Source organism: Eriocheir sinensis, unplaced genomic scaffold (assembly GCF_024679095.1).
Source record: "Eriocheir sinensis breed Jianghai 21 unplaced genomic scaffold, ASM2467909v1 Scaffold702, whole genome shotgun sequence".
NCBI classification, from domain to species: Eukaryota; Metazoa; Arthropoda; class Malacostraca; order Decapoda; family Varunidae; genus Eriocheir; species Eriocheir sinensis.
This window is the reverse complement of record NW_026112057.1, coordinates 100,048-116,510: the sequence shown is the minus strand read 5'-3', so window position 1 is coordinate 116,510 and position 16,463 is coordinate 100,048. Positions and strand designations below refer to the sequence as shown.

General features: G+C 43.0%; 1 long non-coding RNA gene across 19 annotated transcripts; it reads right to left on the bottom strand.

The window, feature by feature from the left end:
• Positions 1–3,023: 3,023 nt before the first annotated feature.
• On the bottom strand, positions 3,024–16,268 carry LOC126994005 (uncharacterized). 19 transcript variants are annotated; one of them, XR_007748705.1, is made up of 7 exons: positions 16,089–16,268; positions 15,883–15,985; positions 15,677–15,779; positions 15,162–15,470; positions 14,447–14,755; positions 12,005–12,210; positions 3,024–3,270 (listed from the first exon to the last, which is right to left on the bottom strand). It is a non-coding gene; the product is annotated as an uncharacterized LOC126994005 (long non-coding RNA). The 19 variants fall into 19 exon arrangements; XR_007748709.1 differs by lacking the exons at positions 3,024–3,270; positions 15,677–15,779; positions 15,883–15,985; positions 16,089–16,268 and adding exons at positions 5,034–5,207; positions 11,799–12,004; positions 15,471–15,652 and having other exon boundaries at positions 12,108–12,210; positions 15,162–15,367; XR_007748710.1 differs by lacking the exons at positions 3,024–3,270; positions 15,677–15,779; positions 15,883–15,985; positions 16,089–16,268 and adding exons at positions 5,818–5,926; positions 11,799–12,004; positions 15,471–15,652 and having other exon boundaries at positions 12,108–12,210; positions 15,162–15,367.
• Positions 16,269–16,463: the final 195 nt, after the last annotated feature.

The window sequence follows — 16,463 nt, the reverse complement described above, 5'->3', positions numbered from 1 at the left end:
CACGAGCCTCCCCCATTTTCCCACCACATCCATCACACATTCATCACACATTCATATCTCCCATCATAATAAGTTTCCTTTCTTTCTCAAAACTGTTCAAACATGCATTCACTTCCTCCCAAAAAGCTTCCCTTTCTCTCAGTCCTTTTTTACTCCTCACATTTACTGGTGCATAAATACACACCCATGCATACTTTTCTAAACCTACTTTTCCTTTCAGCCACACAATTCTTGATCCCTTCCAACCATAATCAGTCTCCACACTCTTTCAGACATCACAACACTTCCTGCCTCCATACTTCTCATCCATCCCCGTCCATACAACCCCCCAGGCACACCCTCCCCTGCCATCACTCACACCAGTTCCTCAACTATGTGTTTCAGTCACTCCCAACACATCCACTCTACCATTTACAAAATTTTCAATCATTACTTTCCTCTTTTCCTCACCACCTTAACCATTAATAGACACCAGTCTCATGCATTCCTTTCTCTTCGGCCGTCGCTCATGCCTCTAAAAAATCTTTTTTTTTTTAAATAATATATCCAACAGTAACATAGTGAGATTAATGTAGAATGCGCTTAGAAATTTATTGTTTGAAGAACTCGACAAATTTGCATTCCCTTGAGCAAGCATTATAGTGAAATCATGAATATTGATTGAGTCAAATTGTTGTGAAAAAAATGTGTGTGTGTGTGTGTGTGTGTGTATTTAGTTAGTTGTTGTATTTACCTTGTTGTAGTTTTACAGGGCTGGGCTTTACACTGGTGTGGTCCCATATCCGTATCTACATTTATTCAACTTTTCCTTAAAGCTTTGCACACTTCTCGCCAATACTACATCCTCACTTAGTCTGTTCCAAACCTCTATATTTCTTTGCGGGAAGCTATGTTTATTTATGTCTTTGTGTGTGTGTGTGTGTGTGTCATGCATGATGTATGTGCACCAGCTGGCTCTCAGTTTACAAAATGATCATTGTGTCTGGCTGAAGACATTTCCAGCACAACAGTTTCTTATATTATTATTTTAGATAAACATTTGTATATATTGAACAAAGCCACTTGAACAGCATAGTGGATGTAAGTGTATATGCAAAACTTATATGATGGTCATGCATCAAATCAGTTTCATAAAAATTGGCAAAATTAACGACACGTACAGTGTCTCGACTCAGCTTAAGCATGTCCGTAGTGTTCAGCGTCTCATGGAGGTCACTGATTCCCTGTCTCAAACAGGGGAATGCTCACATTTTTGGGATTGCTTCAAAGCTTGACGAGACACCTCTCCCAGGCTCCCTCCTTCACGCTGGACCACCCCTGGAGGAGGACTCCCTGGAGCCTGCCAAGGAGTACAGGGATGCTGACATCAATGAGGTGTGTGTGTGTGTGTGTGTGTGTGTGTATACTTGTTTATATTCCTGGTTGTGGTAAACAGGAAATGAGTTGCACTCACAGGGTTCTGTCTGTGTGTCTCACTCTGTCAAACTTGTCTTTACATTAATTTTAGGATTTGGACTGGTTTATTTTCCTGTCCAGGCCACCTCGCTGCATTAATATACAGAAATCTCTTTTTGTATATCCTTCAAGCACCTTTTTCCTGCCTTTTCTATCCATTGCTTTTATTTGCATTGAATTTGTTATTTCTATCTGGCTCCATTGACAAAGCCTGTCCCTGCAGCAGCTTACAGTCCTTCTCCTTCCCTCGGCACCACGGCAAACATGGTCACCCAGAGTTGTGCATACATCAGCACTGAGGCCTTCACAAGTCCCTTCAGGCTTTCCTAGACACACTCTACAACACATCAGTCACCTCTGAACACTGGTAACTCAACAAATTAAAGACACGTCTGCACATGTGTTGCTTCTCCGGGTGTGTGAGTTAGTGTGGTATCCATGTGTTGTCTTGTTTGCCCGATGTGATTGTTGGTGTTTGTGCATCAAGCTGTCATTTAGCATCATTAAAGAATCACTGTGACCTTTCCAGAGGTGTATTGTACCCATCATCGCCAGGCTTACGCTGAAGGGGCTACTCATCCACCCCACTGCTTAGGGGCACATCCTTAAACCTTCCCACGCCAAAGCTCACATACTTGACAAGGCTTTCGTAAGAGTTTTGGGCATTTCCAGGGGTAGTTTGATGACCCTTCTGGTAGTGTGACCCTTCTTCTGTACTGTGAACCTAGAAACACATATTTGACAAGGCTTTCGTAAGAGTTTTGGGCATTTCCAGGGGTAGTTTGATGACCCTTCTGGTAGTGTGACCCTTCTTCTGTACTGTGAACCTAGAAACACATATTTGACAAGGCTTTCGTAAGATTTTTGGGCATTTCCAGGGGTAGTTTGATGACCCTTCTGGTAGTGTGACCCTTCTTCTGTACTCTGAACCTAGAAACACATATTTGACAAGGCTTTCGTAAGAGTTTTGGGCATTTCCAGGGGTAGTTTGAATACCCTTCTGGTAGTGTGACCCTTCTTCTGTACTGTGAACCTAGAAACACATACTTGACAAGGCTTTAGTAGGAGTTTTGGTAATGTCCTGGGGTAGTTTGATGACCCTTCTGGTAGTGTGACCCTTCTTCTGTACTGTGAACCTAGAAACACATATTTGACAAGGCTTTCGTAAGAGTTTTGGGCATTTCCAGGGGTAGTTTGATGACCCTTCTGGTAGTGTGACCCTTCTTCTGTACTGTGAACCTAGAAACACATATTTGACAAGGCTTTCGTAAGAGTTTTGGGCATTTCCAGGAGTAGTTTGATGACCCTTCTGTACTGTGAACCTAGAAACACATATTTGACAAGGCTTTCGTAGGAGTTTTGGGCATTTCCAGGAGTAGTTTGATGACCCTTCTGTACTGTGAACCTAGAAACACATATTTGACAAGGCTTTTGTAGGAGTTTTGGGCATTTCCAGGGGTAGTTTGATGACCCTTCTGGTAGTGTGACCCTTCTTCTGTACTGTGAACCTAGAAACACATATTTGACAAGGCTTTCGTAGGAGTTTTGGGCATTTCAGGGTAGTTTGATGACCCTTCTGGTAGTGTGACCCTTCTTCTGTACTGTGAACCTAGAAACACATATTTGACAAGGCTTTCGTAGGAGTTTTGGGCATTTCCAGGGGTAGTTTGATGACCCTTCTGGTAGTGTGACCCTTCTTCTGTACTGTGAACCTAGAAACACATATTTGACAAGGCTTTCGTAGGAGTTTTGGGCATTTCCAGGGGTAGTTTGATGACCCTTCTGGTAGTGTGACCCTTCTTCTGTACTGTGAACCTAGAAACACATATTTGACAAGGCTTTCGTAAGAGTTTTGGGCATTTCAGGAGTAGTTTGATGACCCTTCTGGTAGTGTGACCCTTCTGTACTGTGAACCTAGAAACACATATTTGACAAGGCTTTGTAGGAGTTTTGGGCATTTCAGGGGTAGTTTGATGACCCTTCTGGTAGTGTGACCCTTCTTCTGTACTGTGAACCTAGAAACACATATTTGACAAGGCTTTCGTAGGAGTTTCGGGCATTTCAGGGTAGTTTGATGACCCTTCTGGTAGTGTGACCCTTCTTCTGTACTGTGAACCTAGAAACACATATTTGACAAGGCTTTCGTAGGAGTTTTGGGCATTTCAGGGTAGTTTGATGACCCTTCTGGTAGTGTGACCCTTCTTCTGTACTGTGAACCTAGAAACACATGTTTGACAAGGCTTTCGTAAGAGTTTTGGGCATTTCCAGGGATAGTTTGATGACCCTTCTGGTAGTGTGACCCATCTTCTGTACTGTGAACCTAGAAACACATATTTGCCAAGGCTTTTGTAAGAGTTTTGGGCATTTCAGGGGTAGTTTGATGACCCTTCTGGTAGTGTGACCCTTCTGTACTGTGAACCTAGAAACACATATTTGACAAGGCTTTCGTAAGAGTTTGGGCATTTCAGGGGTAGTTTGATGACCCTTCTGGTAGTGTGACCCTTCTTCTGTACTGTGAACCTAGAAACACATATTTGACAAGGCTTTCGTAAGAGTTTTGGGCATTTCAGGGGTAGTTTGATGACCCTTCTGGTAGTGTGACCCTTCTTCTGTACTGTGAACCTAGAAACACATATTTGACAAGGCTTTCGTAAGAGTTTTGGGCATTTCCAGGGTAGTTTGATGACCCTTCTGGTAGTGTGACCCTTCTTCTGTACTGTGAACCTAGAAACACATGTTTGACAAGGCTTTCGTAAGAGTTTTGGGCATTTCCAGGGATAGTTTGATGACCCTTCTGGTAGTGTGACCCATCTTCTGTACTGTGAACCTAGAAACACATATTTGCCAAGGCTTTGGTACGAGTTTTGGGCATTTCCAGTGGTAGTTTGATGACAATTATGGTAGTGTGACCCTTCTTCTGTACTCTGAACCTAGAAACACATATTTGACAAGGCTTTCTTAAGAGTTTTGGGCATTTCAGGGTAGTTTGATGACCCTTCTGGTAGTGTGACCCTTCTTCTGTACTGTGAACCTAGAAACACATATTTGACAAGGCTTTCGTAAGAGTTTTGGGCATTTCCAGGGGTAGTTTGATGACCCTTCTGGTAGTGTGACCCTTCTTCTGTACTGTGAACCTAGAAACACATATTTGCCAAGGCTTTCGTAAGAGTTTTGGGCATTTCCAGGGGTAGTTTGATGACCCTTCTGGTAGTGTGACCCTTCTTCTGTACTGTGAACCTAGAAACACATATTTGCCAAGGCTTTCGTAGGAGTTTTGGGCATTTCCAGGGGTAGTTTGATGACCCTTCTGGTAGTGTGACCCTTCTTCTGTACTGTGAACCTAGAAACACATATTTGACAAGGCTTTCGTAGGAGTTTTGGGCATTTCCAGGGGTAGTTTGATGACCCTTCTGGTAGTGTGACCCATCTTCTGTACTGTGAACCTAGAAACACATATTTGCCAAGGCTTTTGTAAGAGTTTTGGGCATTTCCAGGGGTAGTTTGATGACCCTTCTGGTACTGTGACCCTTCTTCTGTACTGTGAACCTAGAAACACATACTTGACAAGGCTTTCGTAGGAGTTTTGGGCATTTCCTGGGGTAGTTTGATGACCCTTCTGGTAGTGTGACCCTTCTTCTGTACTGTGAACCTAGAAACACATATTTGCCAAGGCTTTCGTAAGAGTTTTGGGCATTTCCAGGGGTAGTTTGATGACCCTTCTGGTAGTGTGACCCTTCTTCTGTACTGTGAACCTAGAAACACATATTTAACAAGGCTTTCGTAAGAGTTTTGGGCATTTCCAGGAGTAGTTTGATGACCCTTCTGGTAGTGTGACCCTTCTTCTGTACTGTGAACCTAGAAACACGCATTTGCCAAGGCTTTCGTAAGAGTTTTGGGCATTTCCAGGGGTAGTTTGATGACCCTTCTGGTAGTGTGACCCTTCTTCTGTACTGTGAACCTAGAAACACGCATTTGACAAGGCTTTCGTAAGAGTTTTGGGCATTTCCAGGGGTAGTTTGATGACCCTTCTGGTAGTGTGACCCTTCTTCTGTACTGTGAACCTAGAAAATCAGATTTGACAAGGCTTTTGTAAGAGTTTTGGGCATTTCCAGGGGTAGTTTGATGACCCTTCTGGTAGTGTGACCCTTCTTCTGTACTGTGAACCTAGAAACACATATTTGACAAGGCTTTCGTAAGAGTTTTGGGCATTTCCAGGGGTAGTTTGATGACCCTTCTGGTAGTGTGACCCTTCTTCTGTACTGTGAACCTAGAAACACATATTTGACAAGGCTTTCGTAAGAGTTTTGGGCATTTCAGGGTAGTTTGATGACCCTTCTGGTAGTGTGACCCTTCTTCTGTACTGTGAACCTAGAAACACATATTTGACAAGGCTTTCGTAAGAGTTTTGGGCATTTCCAGGGGTAGTTTGATGACCCTTCTGGTAGTGTGACCCTTCTTCTGTACTGTGAACCTAGAAACACATATTTAACAAGGCTTTCGTAAGAGTTTTGGGCATTTCCAGGAGTAGTTTGATGACCCTTCTGGTAGTGTGACCCTTCTTCTGTACTGTGAACCTAGAAACACATATTTTACAAGGCTTCGTAGAGTTTTGGGCATTTTTGATGACCCTTCTTCTGTACTGTGAACCTAGAAACACATATTTGACAAGGCTTTCGTAGGAGTTTTGGGCATTTCAGGGGTAGTTTGATGACCCTTCTGGTAGTGTGACCCTTCTTCTGTACTGTGAACCTAGAAACACATATTTGACAAGGCTTTCGTAAGAGTTTTGGGCATTTCAGGGGTAGTTTGATGACCCTTCTGGTAGTGTGACCCTTCTTCTGTACTATGAACCTAGAAACACATATTTGACAAGGCTTTCGTAAGAGTTTTGGGCATTTCAGGGGTAGTTTGATGACCCTTCTGGTAGTGTGACCCTTCTTCTGTACTGTGAACCTAGAAACACATATTTGACAAGGCTTTCGTAAGAGTTTTGGGCATTTCAGGGGTAGTTTGATGACCCTTCTGGTAGTGTGACCCTTCTTCTGTACTGTGAACCTAGAAACACATATTTGACAAGGCTTTCGTAAGAGTTTTGGGCATTTCAGGGGTAGTTTGATGACCCTTCTGGTAGTGTGACCCTTCTTCTGTACTGTGAACCTAGAAACACATATTTGACAAGGCTTTCGTAAGAGTTTTGGGCATTTCCAGGGTAGTTTGATGACCCTTCTGGTAGTGTGACCCTTCTTCTGTACTCTGAAACTATAAAAACATATTTGACAAGGCTTTCGTAAGAGTTTTGGGCATTTCAGGGGTAGTTTGATGACCCTTCTGGTAGTGTGACCTTCTTCTGTACTGTGAACCTAGAAACACATATTTGACAAGGCTTTCGTAAGAGTTTTGGGCATTTCCAGGGTAGTTTGATGACCCTTCTGGTAGTGTGACCTTCTTCTGTACTGTGAACCTAGAAACACATATTTGACAAGGCTTTCGTAAGAGTTTTGGGCATTTCAGGGTAGTTTGATGACCCTTCTAGTAGTGTGACCCTTCTTCTGTACTGTGAACCTAGAAACACAAATTTTACAAGGCTTTCGTAAGAGTTTTGGGCATTTCCAGGGTAGTTTGATGACCCTTCTGGTAGTGTGACCTTCTTCTGTACTGTGAACCTAGAAACACATATTTGACAAGGCTTTCGTAAGAGTTTTGGGCATTTCAGGGGTAGTTTGATGACCCTTCTGGTAGTGTGACCTTCTTCTGTACTGTGAACCTAGAAACACATATTTGACAAGGCTTTCGTAAGAGTTTTGGGCATTTCCAGGGTAGTTTGATGACCCTTCTGGTAGTGTGACCCTTCTTCTGTACTGTGAACCTAGAAACACATATTTGACAAGGCTTTCGTAAGAGTTTTGGGCATTTCAGGGGTAGTTTGATGACCCTTCTGGTAGTGTGACCCTTCTTCTGTACTGTGAACCTAGAAACACATATTTGACAAGGCTTTCGTAAGAGTTTTGGGCATTTCAGGGTAGTTTGATGACCCTTCTGGTAGTGTGACCCTTCTTCTGTACTGTGAACCTAGAAACACATATTTGACAAGGCTTTCGTAAGAGTTTTGGGCATTTCAGGGGTAGTTTGATGACCCTTCTGGTAGTGTGACCCTTCTTCTGTACTGTGAACCTAGAAACACATATTTGACAAGGCTTTCGTAAGAGTTTTGGGCATTTCAGGGGTAGTTTGATGACCCTTCTGGTAGTGTGACCCTTCTTCTGTACTGTGAACCTAGAAACACATATTTGACAAGGCTTTCGTAAGAGTTTTGGGCATTTCAGGGTAGTTTGATGACCCTTCTGGTAGTGTGACCCTTCTTCTGTACTGTGAACCTAGAAACACATATTTGACAAGGCTTTCGTAAGAGTTTTGGGCATTTCCAGGGTAGTTTGATGACCCTTCTGGTAGTGTGACCCTTCTTCTGTACTGTGAACCTAGAAACACATATTTGACAAGGCTTTCGTAAGAGTTTTGGGCATTTCAGGGTAGTTTGATGACCCTTCTGGTAGTGTGACCCTTCTTCTGTACTGTGAACCTAGAAACACATATTTGACAAGGCTTTCGTAAGAGTTTTGGGCATTTCAGGGTAGTTTGATGACCCTTCTGGTAGTGTGACCCTTCTTCTGTACTGTGAACCTAGAAACACATATTTGACAAGGCTTTCGTAAGAGTTTTGGGCATTTCCAGGGTAGTTTGATGACCCTTCTGGTAGTGTGACCCTTCTTCTGTACTGTGAACCTAGAAACACATATTTGACAAGGCTTTCGTAAGAGTTTTGGGCATTTCAGGGTAGTTTGATGACCCTTCTGGTAGTGTGACCCTTCTTCTGTACTGTGAACCTAGAAACACATATTTGCTGAGGCTTTCGTAAGAGTTTTGGGCATTTCAGGGGTAGTTTGATGACCCTTCTGGTAGTGTGACCCTTCTTCTGTACTGTGAACCTAGAAACACATATTTGACAAGGCTTTCGTAAGAGTTTTGGGCATTTCAGGGTAGTTTGATGACCCTTCTGGTAGTGTGACCCTTCTTCTGTACTGTGAACCTAGAAACACATATTGACAAGGCTTTCGTAAGAGTTTTGGGCATTTCAGGGTAGTTTGATGACCCTTCTGGTAGTGTGACCCTTCTTCTGTACTGTGAACCTAGAAACACATATTTGACAAGGCTTTCGTAAGAGTTTTGGGCATTTCAGGGGTAGTTTGATGACCCTTCTGGTAGTGTGACCCTTCTTCTGTACTGTGAACCTAGAAACACATATTTGACAAGGCTTTCGTAAGAGTTTTGGGCATTTCCAGGAGTAGTTTGATGACCCTTCTGGTAGTGTGACCCATCTTCTGTACTGTGAACCTAGAAACACATAATTGACAAGGCTTTCGTAAGAGTTTTGGGCATTTCCAGGTGTAGTTTGATGACCCTTCTGGTAGTGTGACCCTTTTTCTGTACTGTGAACCTAGAAACACATATTTAACAAGGCTTTCGTAAGAGTTTTGGGCATTTCAGGGGTAGTTTGATGACCCTTCTGGTAGTTTGACCCATCTTCTGTACAGTGAACCTAGAAACACATATTTTACAAGGCTTTAGTAAGAGTTTTGGGCATTTCAGGGTAGTTTGATGACCCTTCTGGTAGTGTGACCCTTCTTCTGTACTGTGAACCTAGAAACACATATTTGACAAGGCTTTCGTAAGAGTTTTGGGCATTTCCAGGGGTAGTTTGATGACCCTTCTGGTAGTGTGACCCATCTTCTGTACTGTGAACTTAGAAACACATATTTGCCAAGGCTTTCGTAAGAGTTTTGGGCATTTCCAGGGGTAGTTTGATGACCCTTCTGGTAGTGTGACCCATCTTCTGTACTGTGAACCTAGAAACACATATTTGACAAGGCTTTCGTACGAGTTTTGGGCATTTCAGGGGTAGTTTGATGACCCTTCTGGTAGTGTGACCCTTCTTCTGTACTGTGAACCTAGAAACACATATTTGACAAGGCTTTCGTAAGAGTTTTGGGCATTTCCAGGGGTAGTTTGATGACCCTTCTGGTAGTGTGACCCTTCTGTACTGTGAACTTAGAAACACATATTTAACAAGGCTTTCGTAAGAGTTTGGGCATTTCCAGGGGTAGTTTGATGACCCTTCTGGTAGTGTGACCCTTCTTCTGTACCGTGAACCTAGAAACACATATTTGACAAGGCTTTTGTAAAAGTTTTGGGCATTTCCAGGGGTAGTTTCATGACCCTTCTGGTAGTGTGACCCATCTTCTGTACTGTGAACCTAGAAACACATATTTGACAAGGCTTTCGTAAGAGTTTTGGGCATTTCCAGGGGTAGTTTGATGACCCTTCTGGTAGTGTGACCCTTCTTCTGTACTGTGAACCTAGAAACACATATTTGACAAGGCTTTCGTAAGAGTTTTGGGCATTTCCAGGGGTAGTTTGATGACCCTTCTGGTAGTGTGACCCTTCTTCTGTACTGTGAACCTAGAAACACATATTTGACAAGGCTTTCGTAGGAGTTTTGGGCATTTCCAGGGGTAGTTTGATGACCCTTCTGTACTGTGAACCTAGAAACACATATTTGACAAGGCTTTCGTAGGAGTTTTGGGCATTTCCAGGGGTAGTTTGATGACCCTTCTGGTAGTGTGACCCATCTTCTGTACTGTGAACCTAGAAACACATATTTGACAAGGCTTTCGTAAGAGTTTTGGGCATTTCCAGGGGTAGTTTGATGACCCTTCTGGTAGTGTGACCCTTCTTCTGTACTGTGAACCTAGAAACACGCATTTGACAAGGCTTTCGTAAGAGTTTTGGGCATTTCCAGGGGTAGTTTGATGACCCTTCTGGTAGTGTGACCCTTCTTCTGTACTGTGAACCTAGAAACACATATTTAACAAGGCTTTCGTAAGAGTTTTGGGCCTTTCAAGGGGGAGTTTGATGACCCGGCTGGTAGTGTGACCATCTTCTGTACTGTGAACCTAGAAACACATATTTGACAAGGCTTTCGTAAGAGTTTTGGGCATTTCAGGGGTAGTTTCATGACCCTTCTGGTAGTGTGACCCTTCTTCTGTACTGTGAACCTAGAAACACGCATTTGACAAGGCTTTCGTAAGAGTTTTGGGCATTTCCAGGAGTAGTTTGATGACCCTTCTGGTAGTGTGACCCATCTTCTGTACTGTGAACCTAGAAACACATATTTGACAAGGCTTTCGTAAGAGTTTTGGGCATTTCCAGGGGTAGTTTGATGACCCTTCTGGTAGTGTGACCCTTCTTCTGTACTGTGAACCTAGAAACACATATTTGACAAGGCTTTCGTAAGAGTTTTGGGCATTTCCAGGGGTAGTTTGATGACCCTTCTGGTAGTGTGACCCTTCTTCTGTACTGTGAACCTAGAAACACATATTTGACAAGGCTTTCGTAAGAGTTTTGGGCATTTCAAGGTGTAGTTTGATGACCCTTCTGGTAGTGTGACCCTTCTTCTGTACTGTGAACCTAGAAACACTAATTTATCAAGGCTTTCGTAAGAGTTTTGGGCATTTCATGGTGTAGTTTGATGACCCTTCTGGTAGTGTGACCCTTCTTCTGTACTGTGAACCTAGAAACACATATTTAACAAGGCTTTCGTAAGAGTTTTGGGCATTTCCAGGGGTAGTTTCATGACCCTTCTGGTAGTGTGACCCATCTTCTGTACTGTGAACCTAGAAACACATATTTAACAAGGCTTTCGTAAGAGTTTTGGGCATTTCCAGGAGTAGTTTGATGACCCTTCTGGTAGTGTGACCCTTCTTCTGTACTGTGAACCTAGAAACACATATTTGACAAGGCTTTCGTAAGAGTTTTGGGCATTTCCAGGGGTAGTTTGATGACCCTTCTGGTAGTGTGACCCTTCTTCTGTACTGTGAACCTAGAAACACATATTTGACAAGGCTTTTGTAAGAGTTTTGGGCATTTCCAGGGGTAGTTTCATGACCCTTCTGGTAGTGTGACCCTTCTGTACTGTGAACCTAGAAACACATATTTGACAAGGCTTTCGTAAGAGTTTTGGGCATTTCCAGGGGTAGTTTGATGACCCTTCTGGTAGTGTGACCCTTCTTCTGTACTGTGAACCTAGAAACACATATTTGACAAGGCTTTCGTAAGAGTTTTGGGCATTTCCAGGGGTAGTTTGATGACCCTTCTGGTAGTGTGACCCTTCTTCTGTACTGTGAACCTAGAAACACATATTTAACAAGGCTTTCGTAAGAGTTTTGGGCATTTCCAGGGGTAGTTTCATGACCCTTCTGGTAGTGTGACCCATCTTCTGTACTGTGAACCTAGAAACACATATTTAACAAGGCTTTCGTAAGAGTTTTGGGCATTTCCAGGGGTAGTTTGATGACCCTTCTGGTAGTGTGACCCTTCTTCTGTACTGTGAACCTAGAAACACGCATTTGACAAGGCTTTCGTAAGAGTTTTGGGCATTTCCAGGGGTAGTTTGATGACCCTTCTGGTAGTGTGACCCTTCTTCTGTACTGTGAACCTAGAAACACATATTTCACAAGGCTTTCGTAAGAGTTTTGGGCATTTCCAGGGGTAGTTTGATGACCCTTCTGGTAGTGTGACCCTTCTTCTGTACTGTGAACCTAGAAACACATATTTAACAAGGCTTTCGTAAGAGTTTTGGGCATTTCCAGGGGTAGTTTGATGACCCTTCTGGTAGTGTGACCCTTCTTCTGTACTGTGAACCTAGAAACACTTATTTTACAAGGCTTTCGTAAGAGTTTTGGGCATTTCCATGGGTAGTTTGATGACCCTTCTGGTAGTGTGACCCTTCTGTACTGTGAACTTAGAAACACATATTTAACAAGGCTTTCGTAAGAGTTTTGGGCATTTCAGGGTAGTTTGATGACCCTTCTGGTAGTGTGACCCATCTTCTGTACTGTGAACCTAGAAACACATATTTGACAAGGCTTTCGTAAGAGTTTTGGGCATTTGCAGGGGTAGTTTGATGACCCTTCTGGTAGTGTGACCCTTCTTCTGTACTGTGAACCTAGAAACACATATTTGACAAGGCTTTCGTAAGAGTTTTGGGCATTTCAGGGTAGTTTGATGACCCTTCTGGTAGTGTGACCCTTCTTCTGTACTGTGAACCTAGAAACACATATTTGACAAGGCTTTCGTAAGAGTTTTGGGCATTTCAGGGTAGTTTGATGACCCTTCTGGTAGTGTGACCCTTCTTCTGTACTGTGAACCTAGAAACACATATTTGACAAGGCTTTCGTAAGAGTTTTGGGCATTTCAGGGGTAGTTTGATGACCCTTCTGGTAGTGTGACCCTTCTTCTGTACTGTGAACCTAGAAACACATATTTGACAAGGCTTTCGTAAGAGTTTTGGGCATTTCAGGGGTAGTTTGATGACCCTTCTGGTAGTGTGACCCTTCTTCTGTACTGTGAACCTAGAAAAACATATTTGACAAGGCTTTCGTAAGAGTTTTGGGCATTTCAGGGTAGTTTGATGACCCTTCTGGTAGTGTGACCCTTCTTCTGTACTGTGAACCTAGAAACACATATTTGACAAGGCTTTCGTAAGAGTTTTGGGCATTTCCAGGGGTAGTTTGATGACCCTTCTGGTAGTGTGACCCTTCTTCTGTACTGTGAACCTAGAAACACATATTTGACAAGGCTTTCGTAAGAGTTTTGGGCATTTCTAGGGGTAGTTTGATGACCCTTCTGGTAGTGTGACCCATCTTCTGTACTGTGAACCTAGAAACACATATTTGACAAGGCTTTCGTAAGAGTTTTGGGCATTTCCAGGGGTAGTTTGATGACCCTTCTGGTAGTGTGACCCTTCTTCTGTACTGTGAACCTAGAAACACATATTTGACAAGGCTTTCGTAAGAGTTTTGGGCATTTCCAGGGGTAGTTTGATGACCCTTCTGGTAGTGTGACCCTTCTGTACTGTGAACCTAGAAACACATATTTGACAAGGCTTTCGTAAGAGTTTTGGGCATTTCCAGGGGTAGTTTGATGACCCTTCTGGTAGTGTGACCCATCTTCTGTACTGTGAACCTAGAAACACGCATTTGACAAGGCTTTCGTAAGAGTTTTGGGCATTTCAGGGTAGTTTGATGACCCTTCTGGTAGTGTGACCCTTCTTCTGTACTGTGAACCTAGAAACACATATTGACAAGGCTTTCGTAAGAGTTTTGGGCATTTCCAGGGTAGTTTGATGACCCTTCTGGTAGTGTGACCCTTCTTCTGTACTGTGAACCTAGAAACACATATTTAACAAGGCTTTCGTAAGAGTTTTGGGCATTTCAGGGTAGTTTGATGACCCTTCTGGTAGTGTGACCCTTCTTCTGTACTGTGAACCTAGAAACACCAATTTGACAAGGCTTTCGTAAGAGTTTTGGGCATTTCAGGGGTAGTATGATGACCCTTCTGGTCGTGTGACCCATCTTCTGTACTGTGAACTTAGAAACACATATTTGCCAAGGCTTTCGTAAGAGTTTTGGGCATTTCAGGGTAGTTTGATGACCCTTCTGGTAGTGTGACCCATCTTCTGTACTGTGAACCTAGAAACACATATTTTACAAGGCTTTCGTAAGAGTTTTGGGCATTTCAGGGGTAGTTTGATGACCCTTCTGGTAGTGTGACCCTTCTTCTGTACTGTGAACCTAGAAACACATATTTTAGAAGGCTTTAGTAAGAGTTTTGGGCATTTCAGGGGTAGTTTGATGACCCTTCTGGTAGTGTGACCCTTCTTCTGTACTGTGAACCTAGAAACACATATTTGACAAGGCTTTCGTAAGAGTTTTGGGCATTTCCAGGGTAGTTTGATGACCCTTCTGGTAGTGTGACCCTTCTTCTGTACTGTGAACCTAGAAACACATATTTGACAAGGCTTTCGTAAGAGTTTTGGGCATTTCAGGGTAGTTTCATGACCCTTCTGGTAGTGTGACCCATCTTCTGTACTGTGAACCTAGAAACACATATTTAACAAGGCTTTCGTAAGAGTTTTGGGCATTTCCAGGGGTAGTTTGATGACCCTTCTGGTAGTGTGACCCTTCTTCTGTACTGTGAACCTAGAAACACATATTTAACAAGGCTTTCGTAAGAGTTTTGGGCATTTCCAGGGGTAGTTTGATGACCCTTCTGGTAGTGTGACCCTTCTTCTGTACTGTGAACCTAGAAACACATATTTAACAAGGCTTTCGTAAGAGTTTTGGGCATTTCCAGGGGTAGTTTGATGACCCTTCTGGTAGTGTGACCCTTCTTCTGTACTGTGAACCTAGAAACACATATATGACAAGGCTTTTGTAAGAGTTTTGGGCATTTCCAGGGGTAGTTTCATGACCCTTCTGGTAGTGTGACCCATCTTCTGTACTGTGAACCTAGAAACACATATTTGACAAGGCTTTCGTAAGAGTTTTGGGCATTTCCAGGGGTAGTTTCATGACCCTTCTGGTAGTGTGACCCTTCTTCTGTACTGTGAACCTAGAAACACATATTTAACAAGGCTTTCGTAAGAGTTTTGGGCATTTCCAGGGGTAGTTTGATGACCCTTCTGGTAGTGTGACCCATCTTCTGTACTGTGAACCTAGAAACACAAATTTGACAAGGCTTTAGTAGTTTTGGGCATTTCCATGGGTAGTTTGATGACCCTTCTGGTAGTGTGACCCTTCTGTACTGTGAACCTAGAAACACATATTTAACAAGGCTTTCGTAAGAGTTTTGGGCATTTCCAGGGGTAGTTTCATGACCCTTCTGGTAGTGTGACCCATCTTCTGTACTGTGAACCTAGAAACACGCATTTGACAAGGCTTTCGTAAGAGTTTTGGGCATTTCCAGGGGTAGTTTGATGACCCTTCTGGTAGTGTGACCCTTCTTCTGTACTGTGAACCTAGAAACACATATTTAACAAGGCTTTCGTAAGAGTTTTGGGCATTTCCAGGGGTAGTTTCATGACCCTTCTGGTAGTGTGACCCATCTTCTGTACTGTGAACCTAGAAACACATATTTAACAAGGCTTTCGTAAGAGTTTTGGGCATTTCCAGGGGTAGTTTGATGACCCTTCTGGTAGTGTGACCCTTCTTCTGTACTGTGAACCTAGAAACACATATTTAACAAGGCTTTCGTAAGAGTTTTGGGCATTTCCAGGGGTAGTTTGATGACCCTTCTGGTAGTGTGACCCATCTTCTGTACTGTGAACCTAGAAACACGCATTTGACAAGGCTTTCGTAAGAGTTTTGGGCATTTCCAGGGGTAGTTTGATGACCCTTCTGGTAGTGTGACCCTTCTTCTGTACTGTGAACCTAGAAACACATATTTAACAAGGCTTTCGTAAGAGTTTTGGGCATTTCCAGGAGTAGTTTGATGACCCTTCTGGTAGTGTGACCCATCTTCTGTACTGTGAACCTAGAAACACGCATTTGACAAGGCTTTCGTAAGAGTTTTGGGCATTTCCAGGGGTAGTTTGATGACCCTTCTGGTAGTGTGACCCTTCTTCTGTACTGTGAACCTAGAAACACATATTTAACAAGGCTTTCGTAAGAGTTTTGGGCATTTCCAGGGGTAGTTTGATGACCCTTCTGGTAGTGTGACCCATCTTCTGTACTGTGAACCTAGAAACACATATTTAACAAGGCTTTCGTAAGAGTTTTGGGCATTTCCAGGGGTAGTTTGATGACCCTTCTGGTAGTGTGACCCTTCTTCTGTACTGTGAACCTAGAAACACATATTTGACAAGGCTTTCGTAAGAGTTTTGGGCATTTCCAGGGGTAGTTTGATGACCCTTCTGGTAGTGTGACCTTTCTGTACTGTGAACCTAGAAACACATATTTGACAAGGCTTTCGTAAGAGTTTTGGGCATTTCAGGGTAGTTTGATGACCCTTCTGGTAGTGTGACCCTTCTTCTGTACTGTGAACCTAGAAACACATATTTGACAAGGCTTTGTAAGAGTTTTGGGCATTTCAGGGTAGTTTGATGACCCTTCTGG